This window comes from Cyanistes caeruleus, chromosome 23 (assembly GCF_971803275.1).
Source record: "Cyanistes caeruleus chromosome 23, bCyaCae1.hap1.1, whole genome shotgun sequence".
Lineage (NCBI taxonomy): Eukaryota > Metazoa > Chordata > Aves > Passeriformes > Paridae > Cyanistes > Cyanistes caeruleus.
In genome coordinates, this window is record NC_141723.1 from 4084527 (window position 1) to 4108929 (window position 24403).

The following is a 24403-nucleotide window of genomic DNA, read 5'->3' on the forward strand; positions in this document are numbered from 1 at the left end:
CTGATGATTTTAGCTCTTGGCACATCCCAGAAAAGCTCCTGAGATGGTCCAGGGGAGATAAAATGCCAATTTAGTTGCCTGTTAGGAAAGTCCCCTGTTAGGGGCTTTATCCCTCCAAAGGGAACCAGGGACTTTCCTTCCTGACCAAAGGAAAGCTTTGGGACGTGCGGTGGAAATAAGAAAGAAGAAAAGCTTTTTGGTTACTGCATTTGGGTTTAATTAGCCAGCCATGGCTGCTTCTCCAAAGCAGCCAAAAACTTTCTCTGGGGGTTTCCAAAACCTCTTTAAGCTCTGTGCACTGGAAATGCAGCACAGCTTGGTTTTGTCATGTAGGATTTGGACTTTTATGATCCTGAAGGAAACAAGGGAGACCAGGGATGTGTGGGCAAGGAAACAATTTTTTAAAGAAATGACATCACTTGGCTGGCCTTAGGAGCGAAGTGGTTCTGAAGTGGATTTGTGTGAATATATTCCCACTGTGCACTGTCAGAATGTGCAGGCTAAATTGGGTCTATGTTCTCAAGGTCTGGGCCATTTGGACTCCAGAAATTGGATTTCTGTCATGGTTTGTCCTGCTCACATCAGGACCTGCAGCCCTGTGGAGCCTGGCTTTGCTCAGACACTGAGGTCACAATGAGTTTTAACCTATTTTGAAATTTAGAGGCCTCAGAGTGTAATGTCCCATGCAGCTGTGATTGGGATTACTGTTCCTTACCCTGACAATATTATGGCCTGTGTTATTTCATTTTAATTCTTGCACTTGGCTTTTTTCTGAAGGCTGGGATGGGGCAGGCAGGGAGAGACTCCAGGACAATAAAGCTCCATTTCTACTCCTCTTGTTGAGGATTGAGACGTGAGAGCAAAGTGAAACCTCCAGGAAAAACCAGAAATACAATGAAAAGCTTTAAAAACAGCCCATGCAGTTTTGCAAAATTGCTTCTCTTCAGCAATTCCCTGTGAATTTGGGGAAGGACAGGGGGGGTTTGCTGCTGTGCAGGGTTCAGGCACAGCAATGGTGTAAATTGCAAATTGAAGTGCCAAAACCAGTCTGGCCTGTGCAGGTCAGTGGAGTAGACACAGCTCTTGCCTGAAAGCATTTGTAATCTAAAACCCCTGCACTATTCCCACTGGAGGTAATGACAAAACTCCATGTGATTGCAAACGGAACAGGATTAGACCCTAACTAAATAAAAGGAGCTTTTTTTTTGTTGTTGCTTTTTTTTTTTTTGAAGTCACCAGATACTCCTTCCCTACTACAAATTCAAACAGCTTTTGTTCAGGAGTCCAAGAACTCAGTTTAGTCTGGGGGGGATAAAAAAAAAACAAAAAAAAGCACAACTTCTTTCCTCACTTTCAAGCAGGTTTGGAAAGACAAGATTTGAAAGAGAATTCCCATCTGTTATTGGAGCATTTAATCATTCTCTAAAAGCCAGCACAGTTTTATTTTCTCTGGGGAGCGAGCAGCATTAGCTGAGGCATAAAGCAAACTCCACCAAGTGTAGAAAAAACTCAGCCTGATGTCCTGTTTGACAAAGTGACCTGCGGGTCACAACCTGAGTTTATTGATCCGTGGGGCCTTGTCTGGGTGCCGGGCATGTTTTCTGGACTTTGGTTTCAGCTGCATTCCTCACTTCTCAAAGAGGGGGTGTGGATTTCTGCTCGGAGTAACCACTGGGAAGGAAGTAATGTTCATTAAGTGTGCAGGCAGTGCAGGATGAAGCATGCTCAGTGCAAAAAGCTTCGCTCCCCTGCCTGTCAAGCCTGAGGTTTGAACTCGTTCCAGAATGCCGGATTTACTTTTCAGGAAGAAACAGCACCTGGCTGGGCTGCGCTTTTCCCTTCCCTCCTCCTCCTCGGAGTGCAAATAATGTTCTTTTGATGCTTTCCTGCCAGTGGGAATCTCGCCCTGGAGAAGGAGACAAAACTTTGCTACCTGTGAAACGAAGACTGCTTAGGTCAGTACGAGGGGGCGCAGAGGAACTTTGCGAGCAGCTTTTGTGACTTTTGAACTCCCCTGTTTCTGCTCTCCTCTATCCCTTCCCATCTTGAGCAGAGCTGGACTTTTGGGGGAAAAAAAAAAGAAAAAAAACCAAAAAAACCAAAAAACCACCAAAAGTTCAGCAGTTCTCTGCTTGTTCATTCTCTCTGCTGAAGGTAAACTCGGTTTAAGTGAAAACAGCCTGAATTTGCTGGGAGCTGAGCTTAACTTTTGCAAAGTCGACTTGCTGCTAGAGATTTCTTTTCTTTACTTTTTCTTCTCTTTCTTCTTTTTTCCTACAAATGCAATCCTGGGCTTCCAGCGTGTGCTTTAAAAGTCTGTTCCCCCCTTTCTCTCCCCGCCCTCTGCCTCAGAGCTGAAAATGAGACTCGTTCTTGAATAATAAACTCTGTGTTATCAAGCAAATCTTGTGGCTTGTTCATGTGATTGTTCCCAGTCCCAGCATCGATGTTTTTTTTTGCCTTTAATACATTTTCCAGTTCTTTCTGGAAAAGGAATTGCAAAACTGCTAGCAGAGAGGTGAGAGAAAGCAATTTTAGTTGATAACTAAATTTTACTCAGTGGCTGAATTTTTAAGCTTTTCTATTTTTATGTGCTTTTTACTTTTTGCTTTTAAAAGCATACTTAGAACTCCTGTCTCTCAAGGATTCAAAATATTCCCAACCTTAGAAGTGGGAAAGAGAATTTTTCTTCTTTTTGTGAGACTTTGTGCTGCCTAATAGAGATTTTTCTCAGCATACGCCAAATGGCCAAGGAACAAAATGACCACTGAATAAGAAGTGAACTTAAATGGACTTAAATAATTAGAAACTGCCTGTAGTTAATGATTGTTTGAAGTGGGCCAGAAACATTTGGCAGGTTCTGGTGTTAAATTTTCTCCTCGGATATACTTGGGAATAGTTTTGTGGCTTATCAAAAGTTGGGATTTAAGTTTGTGTGTTTGAGGAGTGGCTACAGACTTGGATAATTGAGTTGTAGAAATGGACAAAATGACTTAAACACGTGCAAATGTGAAATCCTTGTGTTCAAAAGCTGTGTGTTTATTATTTGGCTGTTCTAAACTGGGAGTTATCCAAAGCAGAGGATCTCAGGAGGGAAAAATGGGATAGCAGGTATGATGAATAACTCCTAGCTGGAGGATTAGGAGTGGAAAATACCTTTGCAAACTCCATGAATTTTGCTAAAAAAACTCTGCACAACCTCCTCTGTGCAGAGGGGGAGAGGAGGAGTGGGTTTTGCTGGATTCCCACTGGGATTACCTGCCCCCTGCCCAGGCCAGGCAGAAGGAATCTGCAGACACCCAAAGCTGCAGCTCTCTGATCTTTCCCCAGGTTCACCCCCGAGATCCGAGGGGATTTTTGGCGAGGGAAGGCTGGGGAAATGTCTTTGCCTTTTGATTTGGGGGCCTGCTGGGGATGGTGGAGTTGCAGATGGACATGGTGTGGCCACGGGGCTCTCTCCCCCCTGTGCATTCCAGCCCTCCATTTCCTGGGAAATGGGGAGGGTCTTTGGAGAGACACTTTGCATATTTATGGGAGAAAGAAATTCCTTGTGCTTTGAGAGATGAATAAAGGCAGGCTGCAAAGCTGAACATCCTCGTCTGACTTTTGAACAGGGACTTTTGGTGCCTGAGATTTATCCCAGATCCAGTGGCCGTGGAGAGGCATTGTCCTCATCCAGGCACAAACAACGTGGCCTCCCCCATTGTTCCTTTGCAGGTATCCAAATTGCACAAATCCAGCTTGTAGAAACCCACTTCATCTGTAAAATTATCATTTGGGACAGGAAATATCTTGCAGTTATTTAATTTCCCTCCCTAGGGTTGAAATTTTGGAATTTGTAGGTTTGCAAAGGTTGAAAGTGGGAAAAACTCTTGGTCCACGGAGTCCAGACTTTCACCTGTGATGTGGAATACTCAGATCCATTAAATGAGGATTAGCCAGATTTTGGCCAATAAACCATTTGGTTTCCTGTCCTTCTTTGTTTCCATCCTTAAATGCTGATAGATTTCTTCCTCCACCTACCCAGGTATTCCCAAGGCAAGTCTGCTCCTGTTTGTTGGTTGCATTTAAATCCTTCTTTATTTCCAAACCAAGGGAGGGGAATTCCACAGTTCCTGGAAAGGCTCAGGTCTTTCTAAGGTTTCATTTACCCATTTCTAAGCTTTCATTTACTTCCAGAGTGGAGCAAACCATTGCAAATGTGCTTAACCTCATTATCTGTCTTCTATCTTTGTGCTGAATCCTGTTTTGTTTTTTTTTAACAATTTAAATGGGGGGGGGGGGGAAATCTTAATGTGTCTCTCTGAAGTTCTATGTATGGTTTTGCTCTTTGAAGTGGAGATGTCTCCATCTGAATCCAGCCACAATCAAGAGGCAGAGGTGAAATTTGGATGGAGGAAGCAGGAGGAGAGGAGTGGGCTGGATCCCATCCCCCTGAGCTGCAGGGATGAGCAGAGCAGGAATCTGGTGCCCTTGGAATTCTGGAGCACTTCAGGCACCTCCCAGTGCTCACACATGCTTTTTTTTTTTTTGAAGATGGGGATTTCTCAGAGCATTTTGAGGATAGGGATGTCAAGATCCATCTGAAACACCCTGGCTAAATCCCTTGGGAAAGAGAGGCAGCTGGGATGAGGGAAGCAGCCCCCACATGGGGGTATCGCTGATGGGTCATTCCTAAATGTGATTTAGGAAAGATCACATTCCTAAATGGGATCTGTGCAGATAAAGGACCCTTTATGGACACGGCTCTCCATATGGGAGAGCACAGGGAAGTGGGAAACAAGGCATGATTTATTTTTGAGGCTGCACTAGATGAGGACATGGAATCTCTTTGGAGGAGGCATTAAAAACGGTGTTTTTTCATGTCTAGTGCAGAAGTGTAAGGGGAAAACTGCAAATGGTGCCTCAGGCAGTGTTTGAGGTATCTCAGGCAGAAATGTGCATTATCATCTCCCTCTTGTCCTTGAGAAGAACCAGGGAACAGCAGGACAAGCCACTGGGGGCTCTTCTGCCTGATGTTTGCCCAGGATCCTGCAGCTGGAAACGCCCCTGGGAACATCCAGAATGTTCTTCTTTCCCCACCTTCCCTGTCCCCAGGATGAGCACATGGAAGTTGCTGCAGGGAAAGAGCCATGGAGGAGTTGGAAACCTCTTTACAAGTTCATAATAAAACCTTTTCCCTCAAGGTGTTGTACTGACCCCAATTTTTCCTAAAAGGCAGAGAGGTGTTACAGGCGTTGCTGCATCATTTGAGACATGGGACAGTGACTGTGAGCAAATGACAATTCCTGGTGTTAATGGTGAATTCCTCCCTTTATTTTTGCAGGTAGCAGTGGAAATGAAAGCAATTCTATTTCCCACACAGGCTCCACAAATGTAAGTACAAATACAATTTATTTTGCCATAGGTGGAAGCGTGAGTCTAACGATGAAAGCACAAGACACGTGTTAACGTTGTGTGGGGCTTCTAAAAAAGCAAACAAACAAGGAGGTCAGGGGAAAGTTACTTATTTGACATTTTCCTGCTGGCTTTGCAGAAAATCAGGGTTCATTTGGATTTAGATCCAGCTGCATTTGGGCCAAAGTTGTCTCTGGAGAAGTCTGGGAGGGACAGGAGAGGAGAAAAGCTTTTAGCTCTGTCTATTGAGAAACCTCCTGGGCAGCAATTTCAGAAACTCCTGCGGGACTGAGAAGTTTAACTCCTATTTTTAGAAGTATTGTGGGAGCTTAAATCAGGCTTCAAAGCTTTTAGGAACCTGGAAAGGCAGGTGGGAACCCCGTGGGATCTGTGGAGTGTCTGAACAGGTTCTGAGCCTCACTCTGAGAGTTAATACTTAACCCACCACAGGGACATTAACAAAACCCACTTGACTCCTGCCTCAATCTTCCCATATCCAAATCCTTGTAAATCTTCTATCTCCTGATTTCAGAGGAACTGGCATTCAGAAATTCTGAGTTCGAGGCTCTCAATGGTTTTGAATGTATTATCCATTGGTTTCAAATCACAAATTAAAATAATGAGTGCAACACGTATTTCTGTATCTGTTGGTGCCTCGTTTTGGAGTTCACTGAAGTTCAGGGGAGTTCTTGGTTTTTTGGTTTTTTGGTTTGAGGCAATCCCCTGAGAGGTTAGAGAGTGCTGAAAAATTTAAGCTGAAGTTCAGTGCAGATTCTGCTCTCTGCAAAAAAAAAAAAAAAAAAAAAAGCCTTCAGAGTTGCAACCTGAGCCAGAGTTCAGCATCTGAATCCCCTTCCCCGGGCAGGGGTGCAAAGAAATCGAGATGCAAATTCTCCATAGAAATGGGGCTTTTCTGAGCTGCTCTTGGGGTTCAGGTGGTTGAAAAAACGAGCTTTGTGTTCCCGAGGCAGCAGGGACCGGGGTTTCTCCAAAGTGCCTTTGTCTGGGGATGTGTAAAGCCCTCAATGCGTCATTCTTTCTGCTTCAGCTGTTAGAGACTCCCATCTCCTCTATTGATTTTACCCAGAGTTCTGCCTGCCCTTGAAGGTGTGACCTGTACCTCAGGCTAATTTATTTCTGTCATGGCTGCAGCATATTTTAGAGGGCAGCAGGGGTAGGAGGGAGAACAATGAATTCAACATGGAATATAAATCCCAAGGCTGTAGCCCTCAGACATTCCAGCACATGGGCCATTCTCCCTCTTGGCATTCTGCACGGTCTTGGATTAAAAAGGGGAAAAGAAAAAAAGAAAAAAAAGAAGGAAAAAAAAAAAAAAAAAGGCAGGCATTTGTATAACTAATCAGGTGAGCCATTGTGGGTAATCCCTTTGGTCACACACGCTGGCATGGATATTAAAATTTGCTGGGCTTCTAAACCACTTACAATGACATCTTAGTTTGGGAACCTGAATGAAAAAGCCTCACCTTGATGGCCTAGGAGTGTTTTTAGAGCTCAGCACTGGAAATTTGTGTTGTCGGCTTGGTTTTGTGCTGAAAACTCATTTTGGTGGGCAGGGCGATGGATTATTTTTTAATTTTAATTTTATCTTACGTTGTATCACATTTACCTTCCTGTTCAGCTTTTTTATAGACTTAAATATAACCTTAAATGAGGTTTAAACTCTGCAAGTGCTGAGCTGAAGCACCTGGCCCCTCTCATTATTCTCTGGGGCTCTGTGGGGTTTGCTCTGGTGCCCTGCAGCCTTTCCCTCCTGCCCCAGGAATTCTCCAGGGAAAAACTTGTTGCTCCTGAGTTTCCTTGGAGGAAAGCTCTGCTGGAAAGCTCGGTATCTTTGGGATGCAGGGAGCGCTGGGATGGCTGCAGTGATCCCTCCTCCCGCCTGCCTTGAGGTTTTGGATGAAATCAGTCACTCCTGGCTCCCCAGCCTGGCGATTTTGGGGTGATTTCCTGCACTTGAGACCGTTCTGCAGCACAGGAGAGCCTTTATCAAAACATGAGTTCACATAATTCCAATTTAGAGCCTTCCCTGGGAATGGAGGGCTCATCCTTCAGAAGGGCTGAGCCAGGAGTCGCTGCCCTGGGGTTTCTGCAGTGGCTCAGGGCAGAGGGGCCAGCAGGGAAGGTCAGGATTCACAGGGATGCACACAGCTCTGGAGCTGCCTCTATTTAATTTCCAGGTGATTTTCTCAGAGCTGCTGCCACAGAAAGCACTAAATTAGCCTGGGATAGCTGAATGTAGTGAAACCTCATCCACCCTGGCCTGGATTTAAAGTTTGTAGTTAAATCTGGTTAATTTCTGTGGGATTTGGGTTTGAGTGGGCCTGTGTCCCACTGCTGTATGTTTGGTTTTCTTACCCCAAAGGTTTTGTGCAGAAATATTTTGGTAGCACCTGTAGAGGGGAAAAAGCAGAACAGGAGGTGTCAGCTCAGAGTGGAAATGTGAATTAAAAGTAGGTGATAAATAATAATAATAATAATAATAATAATAATAATAATAATAATAATAATAATAATAATAATAATAATAATAATAATAATAATAATAATAATAAAATATAAATATAAATATAAATATAAATATAAATATAAATATAAATATAAATATAAATATAAATATAAATATAAATATAAATATAAATATAAATATAAATATAAATATAATAGATGTAGATGCATATATAATATATATATATAATATATACATATATATGCATATATAATATATATATAATATATAGATATACATATAATATAAATAAATGTAAATATAAACATAAATGTAAATATAAATGTAAATATAAATATAAATATAAATAATAATATATAAATATAATATATAAATATATAAATATAGTGTATAAATATATCAATATACTATATAAATACATAAATATAAATGTACATTATGTAAAATTTAATAAATAATAAAAAAGAAATGTGAATAAAGAGAAAGTTTAGGATTTATGGAAGGGGCACAGGGATATAATAAGAAATTAAAGAGTATTTTTTTGCACCTCCACTTTCCTCATATGTATTTACAGATGATCTCTGCCAATACATTGATTATTCCTAGGGAATAAAGCAGCCAGAGCTGCAGCCTCCAGGTATCTTGGCATCTTTGTGTTTATGGGTCTCACCCTTTTCACTTGGCCCCCAGCAGCAATAAAATCAGCCAAGATCCGGCCTTTTCAGAGCATTTCCACTCTCCTAAAACAGAGGGAGGGAGGGAATGAGAGGCAGCTCCAGCACAGAAAATACTCTGGGTGCTTCTGGGAGTGATTTTTTGGACTTCCAAGGAAAACCTGAGAGAAAGAGGGAGAAATATGAATCCTTATCTGATAGCATCAGCCCAGGGCTGGGGCTTCAACAGCTCTCTGAAACACCCAGACTCAGTTCTGGCTAGAACCCACCCCATGGAGTTTTTTGGGAGCATTTCACTGGAGAAAAGTTGCCCAAAATGTTATTTCCCTGATTTTAACTCGAGGAAAATTTTTAGTTGAAGTGGGAAAATAATGGGCAGTTGACAGGCTGGAGTGGAACCTGAAGTTCTCAGTTCTCCCTCTCTTGTGCCACCTCTGCCAAAAAGCTTTTGTGCTTTGCTTATGAATTGAAGTTTGCAGCTTGGTGATTTTTGTGATTCCCTCCCTGAAATCCAGGTTTTGGCAGAGGTTTCAGCTCTTGTGGAGAGGGTGGTGTGAGACAGGGGGAAAGTTTCTGCTCTGCCCACTTTGGCTCCTTCTGAGACTCAGCTTCTTCTCCACATCATCCTGGCCTTTCATTTCATTGATATTTTCCTCCCTGCATCCATTGGGCAGCTTTGGGAATTCAGGAAGGAAAAACAGAATAAATAAAATGTTTGACACCCTCAAAGGAGCCCTAGAGCCCTCCCCAGGAGCTCCTGTGCAGTGGGAATTCTCCTCCTGCAGACCCCTGGGAGCTGTCAGCACTGGAGATGTGAATCCAGTTCATGTTTCCTTGCTGTTCTGGAGGGTTGGGGGTTGTTTTTTCTCCTTTCCTGGTTTGGGGATTTTTTTTTCTCCTTTCCTGGGTGTCCTGGAAAGGTGTTTGAGTGCTCAGGTTAACCCCAGAGGCAGCTGAGAGTCAGCGAGGGGAGAAACGAGTCCCAGGGCTGATGGCAGGAACAGAGAGTACCAGCACATCAAAACCCTCTAGATAAGATACCTAAGGTGTAGTGGGGGATTTTTGGGACTGAAAAACATCCCAGTAATGCAGCTGAGATTTTATTAATGAATATCTTATAAACTCAAAACATCACTCTCTCTTTTTTTTTGGTAGCAAAATGAAGGAGAAAAAAACATCCAGAGCTGGGTTTGAGAGGGATGGTTGCAAAATAATTTAATAGCTGAGGTGGTCTCTCATGTGCTCCCCAGATGTGCAGTCCCAAATGTCTGTTCTGTGAGGATTGTGGAATACATGCATTTAGAGCTGGGAGCAAAGGGAGCATTGATTTCTTTCTGGAGTGGCTGTTGCTGCATTGGAGATAATTAAACATTAAAACTGAAGCAGAACTGAGCTGAAAAAGGAGCATTATTGCACCTCTAGGTGTAGAGAACTGTGGGGTTGTCTGCACTGGGGTGGGCAGAAGTTGATTTTTATTAATTTTTATTGTAATTTTATTTATTTAAATGTTATTTTTATCAAAGTGGTGATGTGTAGATCAAGTGCATTAAAGGGCTCTGAGCCCCTTTGTGGTCGCTCCTGTTCTTGGTGGAAGTGATCTCATGGAAACTTGATTTGGTTCCAAACTAAATTTAGTGAAACCAAATTCAAGCCACTCTGATTGTCAGGTATGAAGGCTAAACAGGGTTTTAAGCAGTGCTCAACTAACTCACCTCAAAAATGAATATAATTTAATTATCTTGAGTGCTCTGGTGTAGATGCTCAAAGTCCACTTTTGATTTTATCATTCACTCCTTGCAGTATTTGGGGTTTTTTTTGCTCTTCAGACTCCAAGATAATGTGCTAATTTCAGCTTTCACAAGAAAAAAAAAAAAAGGTGTTAGAGAGAACATATTTGAGAGTATGAACCCCAAAGGTGTCAATATCTGAATTCAGGTAATTTTAGGCTGATTTTAAAGGCGTTCTTGCTTTTAAAAGTTGAGATTTGTAAATGCTGGGGTTTATTCTGTGCCCTGGAGGCAGTGATGGAATTTTAGTTGGTGTCATAACTGGGAATCTGATTTCTGTAAAGTTGAGCTCGTGGCTTAGCACTGGATTATCCCATCCAGGGAGGGAAAACTGCCTGGCTGAGGGATATCCATGGTTAGGATGAAACAAAGAATGGCAGGATGGGTTGGGAGGGACATTAAAGCTCATCCAGTCCCATTCCAGGGACACCTTCCCAATGTCCCAGGCTGATCCAAGCCCTGTCCAGCCTGGCCTTGGGCACTGCCAGGGATCCAGGGGCAGCTCCAGCTGCTCTGGGCACCCTGTGCCACCCTCCCAGCCCAGAATTCCTTCCCAATATCCCATCCAGCCCTGCCCTCTGGCCCTGGAAGCCATTCCTGCATCCTGTCCCTCCATCCCTTGTCCCTCTGCAGCTCTCAGGTGCCACCACAGCCTGGAGGCTCCCAGGACAGGGTGACAAGAGTTCCTCAGCTCCAATTAAACCCCAGAAATGTGCAAACCCCTGTGGTGGACACCTAAAATTTTGCTGTTCCTCTGTTTTAGGAGTGGAGGCATTTCCCAAACCTGTGATGGGTTGAGGAATGATGATTTTATAGAGATTGGGACCGAGAAAGGCCTGGTGGGTTTTATTTCCCCTTGCACTGCTGCAATTTTGGGAGGCAAGTAATTGAAGAGCTCTGTGTCTCAGTTTCCTCACGTGTCAGTGGGGGAATTGCTTCACAGGGGACTGGAAATATCATTACAGTGATCCTTGGAATGTGCTTTCATACGCTGGGAAGGAGAGTGGGAGCGTTCACATGTACCAGAGAAAAGGGAAAAAAGTAGGTTAGGCCTGTCTGAGCTTGTCATGCTTCTCCTGTGTCAGCAAACTCGGGGAGACAAGAGAAAGGAGAGGAAGACAGATCAAAGGAATACATTAAATTAAAAGGTAAACAGGGGAAGTTAAAGCAGCAAGGAGGGAGCTGCACGGGGCCTGTGCTTGGCTGCATTCATCTGGATTTTCCAGATCCAAGATCTTGGGCATCAGCAAAAATCCCAAGGAAATCCCTGTGTGGGCATGAGCTGGGGGTGCTCTGCATGTGAGCAGAGGCCTGTGGAGGAAATTTGAGGGGATTTTCCCCTGGTGATGGAGAAAGCAGGGACCTGGCAGAGCTGAGATGCTCAGAGTGGTTTTTGTGGCTCACTGGGTGTGATGGCAGTGAAGGAAAGAGTTGTCACACCTGGGCTTTGCCCTGTGCCTGGTGGCAGGCAGGGGTGAGAGGCAAAAACTAGTTATAAATTTTTATATTTACATATTTATATATATATTTTTATATATATTTATATATATTTATATATTTTGATATATTTTGATATCTTTTGATATCTTTTGATATTTTTAGGTACTCCCTACTCTTGGCAAACTGGGTTTTAGGGACTTCCTAAAGCTTGGGCTGCACCTGGAGCAGCTAAGCTGAACTTTAATGTTGAATTTGAGCTAATCTAAGTGTACAGGCCATGCTGGACAGGGCTTGGACAACCTGGCCTAGTGGAAGACGTCCCTGCCCAAGGCATGAGATGAGCTTTAAGGTCCTTTCCAGCCTAAACCATCACAGGATTCTGAACAGACAGAGTTCTGAGCTGTGCTTATGTTCTGTTCACTTTAATCTCTTCTCTCTGCTCATGAAATAGGCCAAGGAGGCTTTAAATGCAGATCTATATGGTAAATTTTCCATATAAAGTAGATGGAGGAGAACAAAAAGCACATGGGGGAAAATTCCTGACAGTCAATATATGGAGGGTTAGTTATATTTTTACAGAATGATAGGTCAAACACTAGGCTGCCAAAAGCAATCATACCAGTTGTAATCTTCTTTAACTGTATCCAGTCAGAAAAGATGAAAAAATTGTTTTTCTGCCTTTGAAGAATGGAAATATCTTTTCCCATTCCCACCCTGACCTGTTTTACTCTAAGAGATTCTGGATCCACTCAGCTAAATCATCATAAGCAGAGTGTGATGGAAACAAATTGAACCATAAAGCTTGTCCTAAAACTCTGCCTTTTGCAACTTCAGCAGCTGGGGAGATTTTTTATTTTTTATTTTTGAAGAAAAAGTTCTTGATTTGCATGCTGAGCCTCCTCCATCTGCCTTATCTGTGGCAAAGCTGGGCCACTTGGAGGCCAGCTTTGTGTGGTATAATCTTATTTTTGCACGTGGCGAGGCTGTTTGGCCGTGTGGCGTGTCAAGCCTTCCTCCTGCGGAGCCTCCGCTCACCGCGGGTTTCCTCCAAGGGGCTGAGCTCTGAAACGGGCTCGAGGTAAATAAGAGCGGTGGGATGGAGCAGAAACCTCTTGGAAAAGCAAAAAGGGGAAGATTGCCCAGGCAGCTGAAGCGGTGTGAGCAGCCTGTGCTGGGGTAAGGCTGCCCAAAATCAGGCGAGGCCAGCGCGAGGAGCGCGGAGGGCAGGACTTGAGGCACTCCCAGCAGCAGCAGAGCATTTTGTGAGCTGCAAAACCCCTGCAGCAGGAACACCCAGCTGCTGTGGCACTGGAGAGGGAACAGGGCACGGAAACGTAAGGAAATCTCTGTATTTGTGTTTTAATTAAAATTAAACGTGGGGCAGCAAAACCACCTTGGATGTATTTTAGCAGATCGTGGTGGGGCTGAGCGTCTGGGAAAGTCTGCAGGGAGGTGGTGATGAAGTTTCATCTTTCAAACCTTGCAGAAAAGAGGTGATCTTGTAAAATAAACACCAACTTTTTGGGAGGTGTGGGGACAGCCTGAGGATTTTGTGTGCGGTTTTTATGTGTTGGACTCACAGGAGAGATTATCTGCAAGGGCAGGGTGGAAAAGCTTCAAACTGACCGAGAAAAGGTTGAGATTGGATATTCAGGAAGAAATTCTGCTCTGTGAGGGTGGTGAGGCCCTGGCACAGGATGCCCAGAGAAGTTCTGGATACCCAAAATAGCCAAGGCCAGGCTGGGCAGGGCTTGGAGCACCCTGGGCTAGGGGAAGGTGTCCCTGGAAGATTCCATGACCTGATGAAGGTCACCATCCTCACCACCAGTGAGACAGAAGCTGCACACTGAATTTGTGGTAAAATATTTCCCCCCAGGGCTGTCAACAATCACTGGAGGCAGCTTTAACCCAACCCAAAATCTGGTGCTGCTGCAGCAATAGTTTTTGATGGAAAACCCACTTGAATAGTTTTAATTGCTGCCTGCACAGAGAAAAAAAATTGCAATATTCTGGTGTATTTGCAGAATAGAGAAACCCAGAACCAACTTAAGCTTCCTCAGCAGGGTAAGCAAATTTCAGGTGAGGTTTGTAACTCTTGCTTTGAGGTTTAATGCAAATCTGAGTTATACCAGAAAAGAATATTTAGCTTTTAATTCAGTGGCAAGTGGTATCTACTGCAGGAAAAAATTGGGGTTCTCAGGTGCTCTCCAAACCTCTTCACCTTTTGATGCCAGTCCTCAGAGTCAGCTTAGCTGGTTGATTTAGTGATGCCATAAAATACGATGCAAACACCATCTCTGGTATTTACAGACCTGTTTTTGTGGTTCCCTGATGGTGCTTAAATCTTCTTACCCCTCGTGCCACCTTCTGAGATTGTCAGGCCATCACCACTTGCACAGCCTGGTTCTTGTTGCTCTTTAAATCCTATTTTTTTTTGCTTTTTTGCAAACCCAACAGCAGCCACTTTCCCTTGTCCCAGTAGTCCCTAAGAAGTGAGGAAGGCTGGCCACTGGCCAATTCATTTAAACCTCTGGAATAATAGTTTGCTCTCTAATGAATAGTCTGGCTTTAAATCTCTCCATTCAAGGGTGGTGGCACTCCTGAAGTTGACAGGTACTTATGAGACACCGAGGAAAGGTCATTTCTTGGGTGTTACCTTCATTGATCTGTCCAGAAAACCTCCTGGTCATTCTTCCCTGCTCCTTGAAGGCAATAAAAAGAGGCAAAAAGCAGGCAGAAAATCCATTCATTTTCTCATATTTGCTTCAGGAGCCACAAATAACCCATTTTAAGTCAGCAGTTTCCTATTTAAACGTCACCAAATTCAGCCTCAGAGTTGGCATCACCTTATTCCAATCAGGGAAACTGAGGCACGGAGCAGGGGGATTTTTTTCTCCTGGACATCAGGTGTTAATCCTGGGCTGGAATCTGGGAGCTCCTTGCTCTGGCTTGCAGAGAGCTGGAGGAACACCACAGTTGGGAGATTTATTGCTCATTTCATCCTTCTTCCCCCGTACCCATAAATCAAATGCTACCATTTTCTTCCTGAAGTTGGAGTTTAATGAACCTAAAAGCAATCTGAGGAAGTAGCACAAAAACCTGGCTGTGCTAAAGCCCTGGTCCATTTACAAATGAGCATTGGTAAAGTTATTTTTACAGTAACTTGAGTTTACTTTCCACAGGAGTTGCCAGACACACATTTCAAGGCCTGGCTTCTTGATGCCCAGGAGAATAAAGAGACTTTGACATCTCTTAAACCAGGCTGGGAGAGAATGGCTCCTACCTGGATTAAGGATTGGACTCCATGGGCTTTTCCAACCTTCATGATTCTTTTCTATTATCTGCTTGAAGGGGACAAGAATGGGCTTAAATCTCACCCTTTTTGACCTAATTCTGATTTTTTTCTGTGTTAAATTTTAGTGTTTAGAGGAGATAAACATGATTGGTGTTTGTGCAGGACTCTCAGCATGCTGTGGAAACCTTGTGGATGTGAAGCTCCAGCTCACAAGTCACTGGAATTCTTCTTGAAAAGCTGAATTTGTGTGAGGAGTGCCTGGTGAACTGTTAAAAATTAAACCCTTCAGAATTAAACACGAGTAAAAAACTCCTTTACTGGGACAGGTCACCGTAACAGAGAGATCTGTGAGTCTTGGGAGAGGATGTTGGGACAGAAGATATGGAAATTGGGGTAGGAAAAGGGGCAGAAAGGTTTTGGCACTGCAGGGTGAGGGCTGAAGTCAGAGGGAGGAGGAAGCTGCTCCCATGGGGTGTGTGAGGAAGGCTGAATCCCAAGGATGAGGCAGGAGAACCTCGTGGAGCTGTGGGAAGAGCAGAGTCTGGCAGGAAAGGAAGGCAGGAATGAAGTGAAGCGTGGGCCCCCACCATCACTTGGGCTGATATTTAATATTTTAACCTTTGAAAGTGGAGGGAACTGTGCAGGAGCACCTCATCCCCAGTGATGGACTCTGCATCCTCCGTGACTTCTGTTCAGAGTGATCCCAGCAAACCAGCTTAGGCTGAAAAAAGCTATCTGGATCTTTCCAGTTGATTCTCAAGCTCTAATTGCTCCTTCTCTCCACTTTTTGCTTGGTTTTGTGGCAGTCAAGGATGGCAGAGCGTGATCAGAAGCAAAATAATGCTTGGTTTGGGTTTTCCTGGAGCAGTTTTATTTCCTAGAGGACCAAACCTTCTGTGTTATCCCTGGCTGACAGAACAGAGTGCAGCATTGGGGAAAGGAGCTCATCCAGAAAAATGATGGTTTAACCAAAAATGAAATCAGGGTCTGCTCTTGATGGAGGAATTGGTGAGACTGTGTTTTCTCCAGGGTACAGGATGGAAAATCTGCTCCAGAAACTGGCCATTTTGTACATGAGAAAATGAAGGTTATTTGGTAAAGAGACAAAGTGTTGATCCAAAGGTGACTGGAGTCCCTGGAATTCTTTCCATGGGAGCAGATCTTTGTTTAACAGCGGTTGGGGAAGGCAGGACAACACCCCAGGAGCTGTTTCCCATCTCAAGCTCTGCAATAAACACTCCTCACTTAGAGCACAGTCAGCTCTTGGATTCCCCTATGGAAAACAGTCCCTGTTGGTGATGAACACTGCTGGTGATGACTCCCATTTTTTAACTCTGTGTTAAACTCTATAAACCCCTGAATTCTTTCACAAGGTCGATTGACTTCTGTTTGGAGGAGGAGGCAAGAAAGAAATTGAGGTAAATTGCAGCAACAAAAGTGAAAGAGAGAGGAAGCAGAAGGTATTTACTTCTCACCTGCTACAAATTACCCTGCAGCAGAAAGCAGGGAGGAGGAGGAGGAGGAGTGGGATGGTGCAGGAACAAAAGGCTTTTCTGCCTCGAAATGCACCAAGGTGGGAGCTCTGCGTTTCTCAGGAGTTTGGTTTCACCAGCCAGACACATCTTTGGGAAGGCTGGCCCACGGCTCTGGGGGCTCTTTTTTGCTCCCTAATGACACTCAGGCTTTGTCCCCTGGCCGGGCAGCGTTTTGCTCGCAGGCTAAAGTTACAGTTGTAGCAGAACTCATTCCATATTGGCGTTTGATCCTGGGAGAAGGGGAAAAATCTGGTCAATGCGGTTCTCATTAGCCAAAAAAAAGCTGTAACATGCTGGAGTCATTAGTAGTTTGTTGATTGAGTTAACCGTGCAAGGCGGGCTGCAATTGATCATCTGCATTCTCATTAAATATGCCGCAGTCTCGGGGAGGTTGTTACGGAACTGCTCGGAAGGCAGGCAGGAGGAATCTTGGTTTCAGCCCAGAGCACCAGTTTTAAAATCTCTTTTGACTCCAGGCTCGAAGTGTATAATTAATATCAGAGATGGGGCTGAGGTGTGACATAAAAATAATCTTTCAGCGGAGTGTTACTGCGCAGGGTCGTGTTTCAGCTTGAAACGGGGAGGGAGATGGAGGCTGAAACTTGAATCCAAATCTAAACTTTCTTGGTGCTGCAAGAGGCGAAGGGAAGTGGTGAGGGGTCTGTGGCTGCAGGATTTCCACTTGGCCCTCTCTAGTAGGTATGTGAAGGAAGGAAGCGTTGCTGTGCTTCATTTAAAGATAATGAGGTCTAATAAAACCTAACCAAAAGTCAAATTCACTTCATCTTTGCCTCGCTCATAAGTGAGTCAATAAGTGAAAAAGATCTATACAGAGAGAGGTGATAGAATTTCACTTTCAAGAAATGGGTGAACAGGAGTTGCTGAAGAGGGTTACCTTGAAAATATATCATGATCACTTTAAACCTTGTCTATGTCTTTCAGCTTTTGAAATGCTGAAGATCACATCTTGAGGGAATTTGTTGGAGCCTTTGAAGTATTTTTATGTTAGGCCCCTATGGCAGAAGATTGTACAGATCAAGAAAGTACCGAGTAGATTTATTCACAGAAAATGCATTTAAATTACCCAGCTATACGGGCACACATTCTTCATTTATAGCCTGGTGTCTGGGCTCTGAAATCCTCCCAAGAATTGAGGTCATAGAATTGGAAAATGAGCTTCTGTACACCATCCTTCTGGCCTTTCGGATGTAATGGAGTCTGCACTGTGTGGTAAATTGGACGGAATTCAGAGAAGAGCAACAAAAACAATTAAGGGAGGAGAGGAACTGACTTACATGGAAAGATTAAAGCGTTACAAATTTGCGGCTTGGTGAAGCAGAGACTACTGCGAGTCATTGGAAGTTTCTGGAGACAGGAATGTGGCTTCAAAACCCCTGGTCTTGTCTGAACATGGTTTTGTTTGTGTGTTTGTTTTAAAGGAAAATCTTTTCCGAGCAATATCCTCATCTGGTGTAGCTTACCCCAGTGCCAGTGAAAACAATGGAGCCGGGGGATCTGGGCCAAATTATACTGTCTAAAAATGTGGCCCTTGCACTCTTTTAAAACTGGCACAGCAGGGGTGGAAGTGGTAGTTTAGCGAGGCAACTGGTGTTTTAACTCCTGCAAGGTAATTCCTGGTGTGTCCAGAGCGCACAGTGGTTAAATGGGGAAGATTTTTGGACATCTTCCTTCTATAGCACCTCTGCAAAACGCTGGCAGGAGCCACCAAGCTTAAAATGTTGAATTCCTCAGCTGAATATTGGCAAATAATGGACAGAGAGGGCATTTCTGTGACCTCGTTCTTCACATGCTCTTGCAGAAATACAGCTTTTGAACCAGCAAAGTCTGGAGCAGTGGCAGAAGATGTGGGATGTTGCCATGGGACGTTGTGAGGGGCTGCAGGTGTAAGCCAGGTGTGTGCGTGGCACCTGCCCAGAGGAGCAGTCCACGAGGAGCCCAGGAACTGAGTGGAGCTGGCTGGGACAGGCACAGCAGATTTCCAGCCCCAGAAGCCCTGAGCTGTGTCCTCGCTCAGGGGATGGGGCTGGTGGCTGCTCTGCAGACACAAGGCAGGGATTGTTCCCCGAGGTGCGCAGGGATTGAGTTTCGGTGGGGCTGAGCGATGAAAAACCTGCTGGCTCTGAGGAAAGCGGAGTGTGAAGCCCATTGGATTGTGAACCAACCTCAGAAGGGAGCTGATGCTTCCCTGGTGCTTGGGAAGTGGGACTTGTCCTGAGGATGGAGTGCTAATTGAAGCATTGTGGCCAAATTTTAAGCGAGAGGTTCCTTCCTGGCTCCCTGGCCTGCTCCCTGTTCCAGCTGGGCAGGGAGTGATTCCATCCCAGGGCTGAAGCCTGGTGTGCTTGGCTGCACGGGGAGTTGAGAAGCTGCCACCTTTCCCATAAGTAATTGCTTTTATGGGATGGGTGAAGCTGCCAGGGAGCAGAAAGAGGAGATGGAACAGTGGCAGCTTCTGCGTGGAAGTTGCTATAAATATCAGTTTCCTTTGTAAGTCATGGTTTTCACTGAGGGGTGAAAGGGGCCAGATGATTATGATTAGGACTAATTTTGATTCTTGCACCAAAATAGCAAAACCCTAAAGAGATTGTGTTGCCATCCTGATTCCTCTGGGTCAGGAGTGGGGAGCAGTGAGTTCCCCATTCCTGCTCATGCCAGAACTGGGGAGCAATGACTGCCCCATTCCTGCTCATCCCAGGAGTGGGGAGCAGTGGCTGCCCCATTCCTGCTCATCCCAGGAGTGGGGAGCAGTGAATGCCCCATTTCTGCTCAAGCCAGGAGTGGGGAGCAGTGACTGCCCCATTCCTGCTCATCCCAGGAGTGGGGAGCAGTGACTGCCCCATTCCTGCTCATCCCAGGAGTGGGGAGCAGTGGCTGCCCCATTCCTGCTCATTCCAGCCCTGCCCAGCTCACTGGGTGAGCAGGAGGGAGCAGCAGACATCACCCTCCTGAGATGAGTGTTTGGAGAACGGGGATTTTGAGTGTGAGAAGGAGGCAGCCAGACAGGAATACCGAATGTGGACTGAGGATGCCGGGGGAATTGTTTCCATAGAAACCCAACCATGGAGGCTCACACTGCTCCCCCATCTCAGACTTACAAATTCATGTGATTGCCTTCATGGTCAACAAAATGCTTGGAGAGGAGGTGGGTGATTAGGAAAATTTGAGTTTGCTGCAGATGTGGGAGCGTTGTGCTGGATTCCCTGTCTGAGGGAACTCGGAGTGGCTCCTGTGCTGGGATGTGCTGCAGTAAATCAGGATTAACTCCTGGGCACTGAATGGTGCCCTACTGGTGTCAAACAAAGGGAATCAGGCCTAGTTTCTTTTAGTTAAATGAAGGGAAAAAAAGGTTTTATTTGTTTCTTGCTGCATTGTTCTCCCACCTTTGTTGGCCAGGCCTTTAGCAGCCATCACCTCTGCCTGTAAATCCACAGCACTCAGAAATGCCTCGGGAAATGCTGTTCTGAAATGTCCTCTGTGGGAGCACAGGCCTCTCCTTGCCAGGATTTATGAGGGGCCCTGGGAGCCTGTTTCCTTCATTTGTTCCTGGAAGGATTTCTTCTTGGAAAATCCAAGATGTTTAGGACTAATTTATGTTCCTCCAGCCCCCACCAACAAGAGCTCCCATTAAACCCCCAAATGCAACAACACACATACAGGAATCAAATTTTGTGTGGCAGAAGAGGCTAAAGGAGGTCAGAGAAGCCCAAATGAAATGTGGGGGTGCCAAGGTTCAGTGCAGATGTGAGGGTTGGGTTCCTCTGACCATCTCCTGGAGTTTGATTTGGGCTCAGCTGATTTGGTCTCTCTGGTTTTTTAAAGCAGCCAAGCTTCACAATCCACAGACTTCATCTTTTATCCTCTTTTTAGAAGAGACTCTGGGTGTGGATGGGAGAGGAGAGCAGGAAGTGGAGATTTGGACAATTTTGGATGTGATTTTCCCACTCTCCTGTTCTCCAAGGAATGGCTCCACAACCAGAAATTGATGGGATGATATTTTTCTGGCTCTACATGGTGGGGAAAGGAAAATAAAGGCTGAAATTCTGGGAGAAATGACTCCCATCTCTCCTCCTGGTTTCCCCCAACCTCTCAAAAAGATCCTGGAGACCCTGAAAGCCTTAAGAGTAATCCAGTTGTGGGCTGGTCTTTTGATAAGCACAGATAATGCTCCTTCAGCTCCAAGAGGAAAACATCTGAGTTTGGGAAGGGTCAAGGGATGACAAAAAAAAAAAAAAAAGCTGCAAATATGCAGGGACATCAAAGAGCTGCAGGGTTCCACCCAGGAGAGAGGAGAGCCCGAGAGACAGCCCCAGACCAGGATTTGCAGGAGGAGATGCCTGGAGAGGAGCACTTTTCCTCTCAGATTTGTGTGAGCTCAGCGTTAAACCCGACCCATGTTTCAGTTGCTTTGTGTTGGAAATGCTCTCCCTTGGACTCATGGCTGAGATTGCTCTTCCAGAGCTCCTCAGCTGCCTGTTTTTGTGGTGAATTGAGCAATATTTGATATTTTCCTTGAGGGCCTGGATTGTAGAGTGAGAGAGGAGTGTGTCTGTAGCGTTGAGGTGCCTTAATTTCAGCTGAAACCCCCGTGAGATGCTAAAATTAAAATTTTGGCTGCATTAGAGTTAATTTCCCTCTAAGAAGCCAGCACAGGGCTGTGTTTTGGATTTGTGCTGACAACAGTGCTGATAACACAGGGATGTTTTAGTTCCAGATGAGCAGGGCTTGCACAGAGCCCTTTTTTTTGCACCTCACCCCACTAACCAAGGAGTTGGGAGCCAGGACAAGTGACCCCAAGTGACCACAGGGATGTCCCAGACCATGCTTAACATGAGCAGCCACTCTGGATTTCCCAAAACAGGGAGAGAAAAGGTGCAGCCTGTCCCCAAACCCTGTCTCTGAGCAAACATCCTCTCTGTCACTGTTGGAAGGAGAAAATTGTTCCTTTACTGATGGGTTTTTTTTTTTTCCCCATCAAGGAGAGCAGCTTGGCCCAACTTTGTCAGGCTTTTAAATCTGGGCAGACTTTTTGCTGAGCTGCCTCTGCATATGAAATTGGTTCCATTTTCCACTTCCCTCAGCCACCTCCAAAGCTGCTTCCTTTGATTGTGCTGGGTGATCTTTGTGGAATTATTCCTTGACTTTTATCTGAAATCCATTGGTAATGGTTATTTAAGCTTTTTCTGTGCTCTCCAGTTGTTTTAATTTCAGGGAGTCCATCGAGGAGTTTAAGTATGTATTAGTTATCATATTGATGAATCAGCCAAGCAAGGAGCCTTTGGAAATGCACATATTCCTGTTCCATTGACCTGTGATATTTGAAGGATAAGGCTCTGCATGCCATTAGCAGTTGGAGCATCCATAAACATTCCTGGGCAGGTTTCGATTTGGGTTTGGGATATTTTGAGCGTGAGCGTGGAGATTTTTTTGGTTCCATTAATCCATCCAAGGGTATTAATTGGTTTGTTTGCCATTTATTTAACGTTTTCCCCTAAAGGGGTATTGAGTTAGTTTGTGTTTAGCAGGCTCAGGGCTCTGCTCCTGCTAAATCAACCCCGTTGATGCCAAATTTGGTGGGAAATAAATCCCACTGGAGGCACAAACAGCATCAATACCTTGCTTGTGAGTCTGCTTGGGGTTGATACAAGGAAAAAGAAGAAACTGTGGCCAAAATTCACTTTCCATGATCAGCTGTGCTCTCAGTTTAGTGTGTGGAGATATTTGACAGATTGGGATTTTCCCACTGCTTCACCTAAACTTCTTTCAGATGTAACTCTGCTAAAATAAGTAGAAACTGGTTAAAACTTGGTGACTTGATGATGCTTGATCCAAGGAGATCTCCCCAGTCTTTAATTCAGGGGATCCAGATGTGGAATCAATATTTACACCCTCTCTGGGAGTGTTTGGAGGCTGAATTCACTCAAGTGTGTATCACTTTGTGATCCCTGGATTAAAAATATAAAATGCACGAGCACAGGCTGTGGAAGAGCTAAAGAATATTCTCTTTAAAATTCCACGGGCCTCTAAGGCCTCTCCCACAGTGCCTCTCCAGAGTCCTGGTGACTGCACCAGGAGTTAGATCTGGTCCTCAGGCAGAGAATTAATCTGGATTATTCTTACAAAACCCATCTCAAGTGAAACTTTTGCCGATATTTTTCCCAGAAGATTCTTCTCTTTCAGTCCAGAATTTTATCAGCGATTCTTATGCTAACAGGGGTCAGGAGATGAGATGTTTCTCACGTTACACTTGAAGCTTCTCATGAATAATGGCCTGTATCACCTCTATTGTCTGTCCAAAACATAAGCAACCAGACATAAGGCCAGAGGAGAAATTTAAAGAGTGCTGAATAAGCCAGCAGGACGGACCAAGAGCTGAGATGGTCGGGGAGTGAAACAAATACAAGGTGGAGCAGATGGTTATTTGGGGAAATATCCCAGCAGATTAACTACCAGGCACTGGAGAATGAGCCAGGCTCCAGTTCAGAAGTCCCCTGAAATCTTCAGAGCGAGATTAACAGGGGCACAGATGAACATCACTGTAGCCAAAATAAATTAGAGGTCATTATTCCCCAGTGAATTTTCTTAAGTGTTAAGTAGAGCACATCAGGCTTTTCACAGAAATCTGAGGGGGGCTGCCATGCTTAAGTCCATCACTTGCTCCTGTGCAAGGGCAGTCTGTCCACTTGAAAACTATTTTTATTGTCTTTCTCGCCTTTCCCTAATTATTTTCTCTGCCTTTTTTTTGTTCTCACATATCTGTGTGTGTGCATTGTGTAAAAACCAGAAAATAACTTTGGTTTGAGCAGGATGAGAATCCCCAAAATACGTGGCACTGGAAATTCCCATCGTGGAAATTTTAGTTCCCCCCAGGCCCTTCAATCTTTTTCTTCAGCAAGACTGCAGCTGCCATCTGATTTGTATTTATATATGCTCTTTATAGATATTAATGCAATAACAGATTAAACCTAAAGTAACTGTTACTACACAGAGACATCTCAGGGGTCTGATCTTGCAAACATTAATGCCTCTGAATAACTTTAATCTTGTGCATTGTGTATTTGAATTTAATGGGGACTCTTGCATGCCAAAGTTTCTCACATTTGCGAATGTTTGCTGCAACTTCAGACTTCCCCCATATGTTGATGTCAATTTGTTTTTGCAACCTCAATACGGTTTAGAAACCTCAGCCTCTGATCACGGTTTGTGGATGGCTGTTTTTTCAGTTCTGCTGCATTCATTGGGCCACATTTCCAGTGGGAAAAATGGGATAAATGGGTTAAACCCTCGCTGCTGACCCCACCTGCTCAAACCAGGCTAAATTTCCCTCTCAAGGGCTTCTCCAGGCATTTTTTTTGTTTTTAGCAAGCCCACAGGTAACGAGAGTTATGAGGTGTCAATGCTGTTTCTTCCCAAACCTATTCCTGAAGGTGAGTTCCTGAAAGAAACTGGATTGAAAATCTTGGGGAATATCCCAGTGGTGCTGGATAAAGAGCTGGAGTGCCCAGGACACGAGGGAGCCCCAGTGCACTTGGCCTCTGCTCCCTGAGGAAGGGCTCAGGGCGAACACAAGAGTTCAGACCCTCTGTTGGATCATCTATTCTGGGTTTTTAGATTACAAGAACTGTTTAGAGGATGTTATTTTCATTGGATTTTTACTAAATATAAGGTTTTGATAAAAGCCTTAAATAGGGTTGGTCTGGGAATATTTTGATGGGCGACCAAAAAATCTTGGCCTCTGTTACACAGGTGCTGAAGCTCCTGAACATCCT

At 44.6% G+C, this 24403-nt stretch overlaps 1 protein-coding gene across 1 annotated transcript in view; it reads left to right on the forward strand.

The window, feature by feature from the left end:
• Positions 1–1687: 1687 nt before the first annotated feature.
• LOC111939319 (uncharacterized) overlaps positions 1688–24403 on the forward strand; it is a 143051-nt gene continuing 120335 nt past the window's right edge. Inside the window, exons 1-2 of the mRNA XM_086861031.1 lie at positions 1688–1955; positions 5327–5376. The gene's annotated coding sequence lies outside the window, so the exon portion shown is untranslated. The remainder of the gene's footprint in view (positions 1956–5326; positions 5377–24403) is intronic.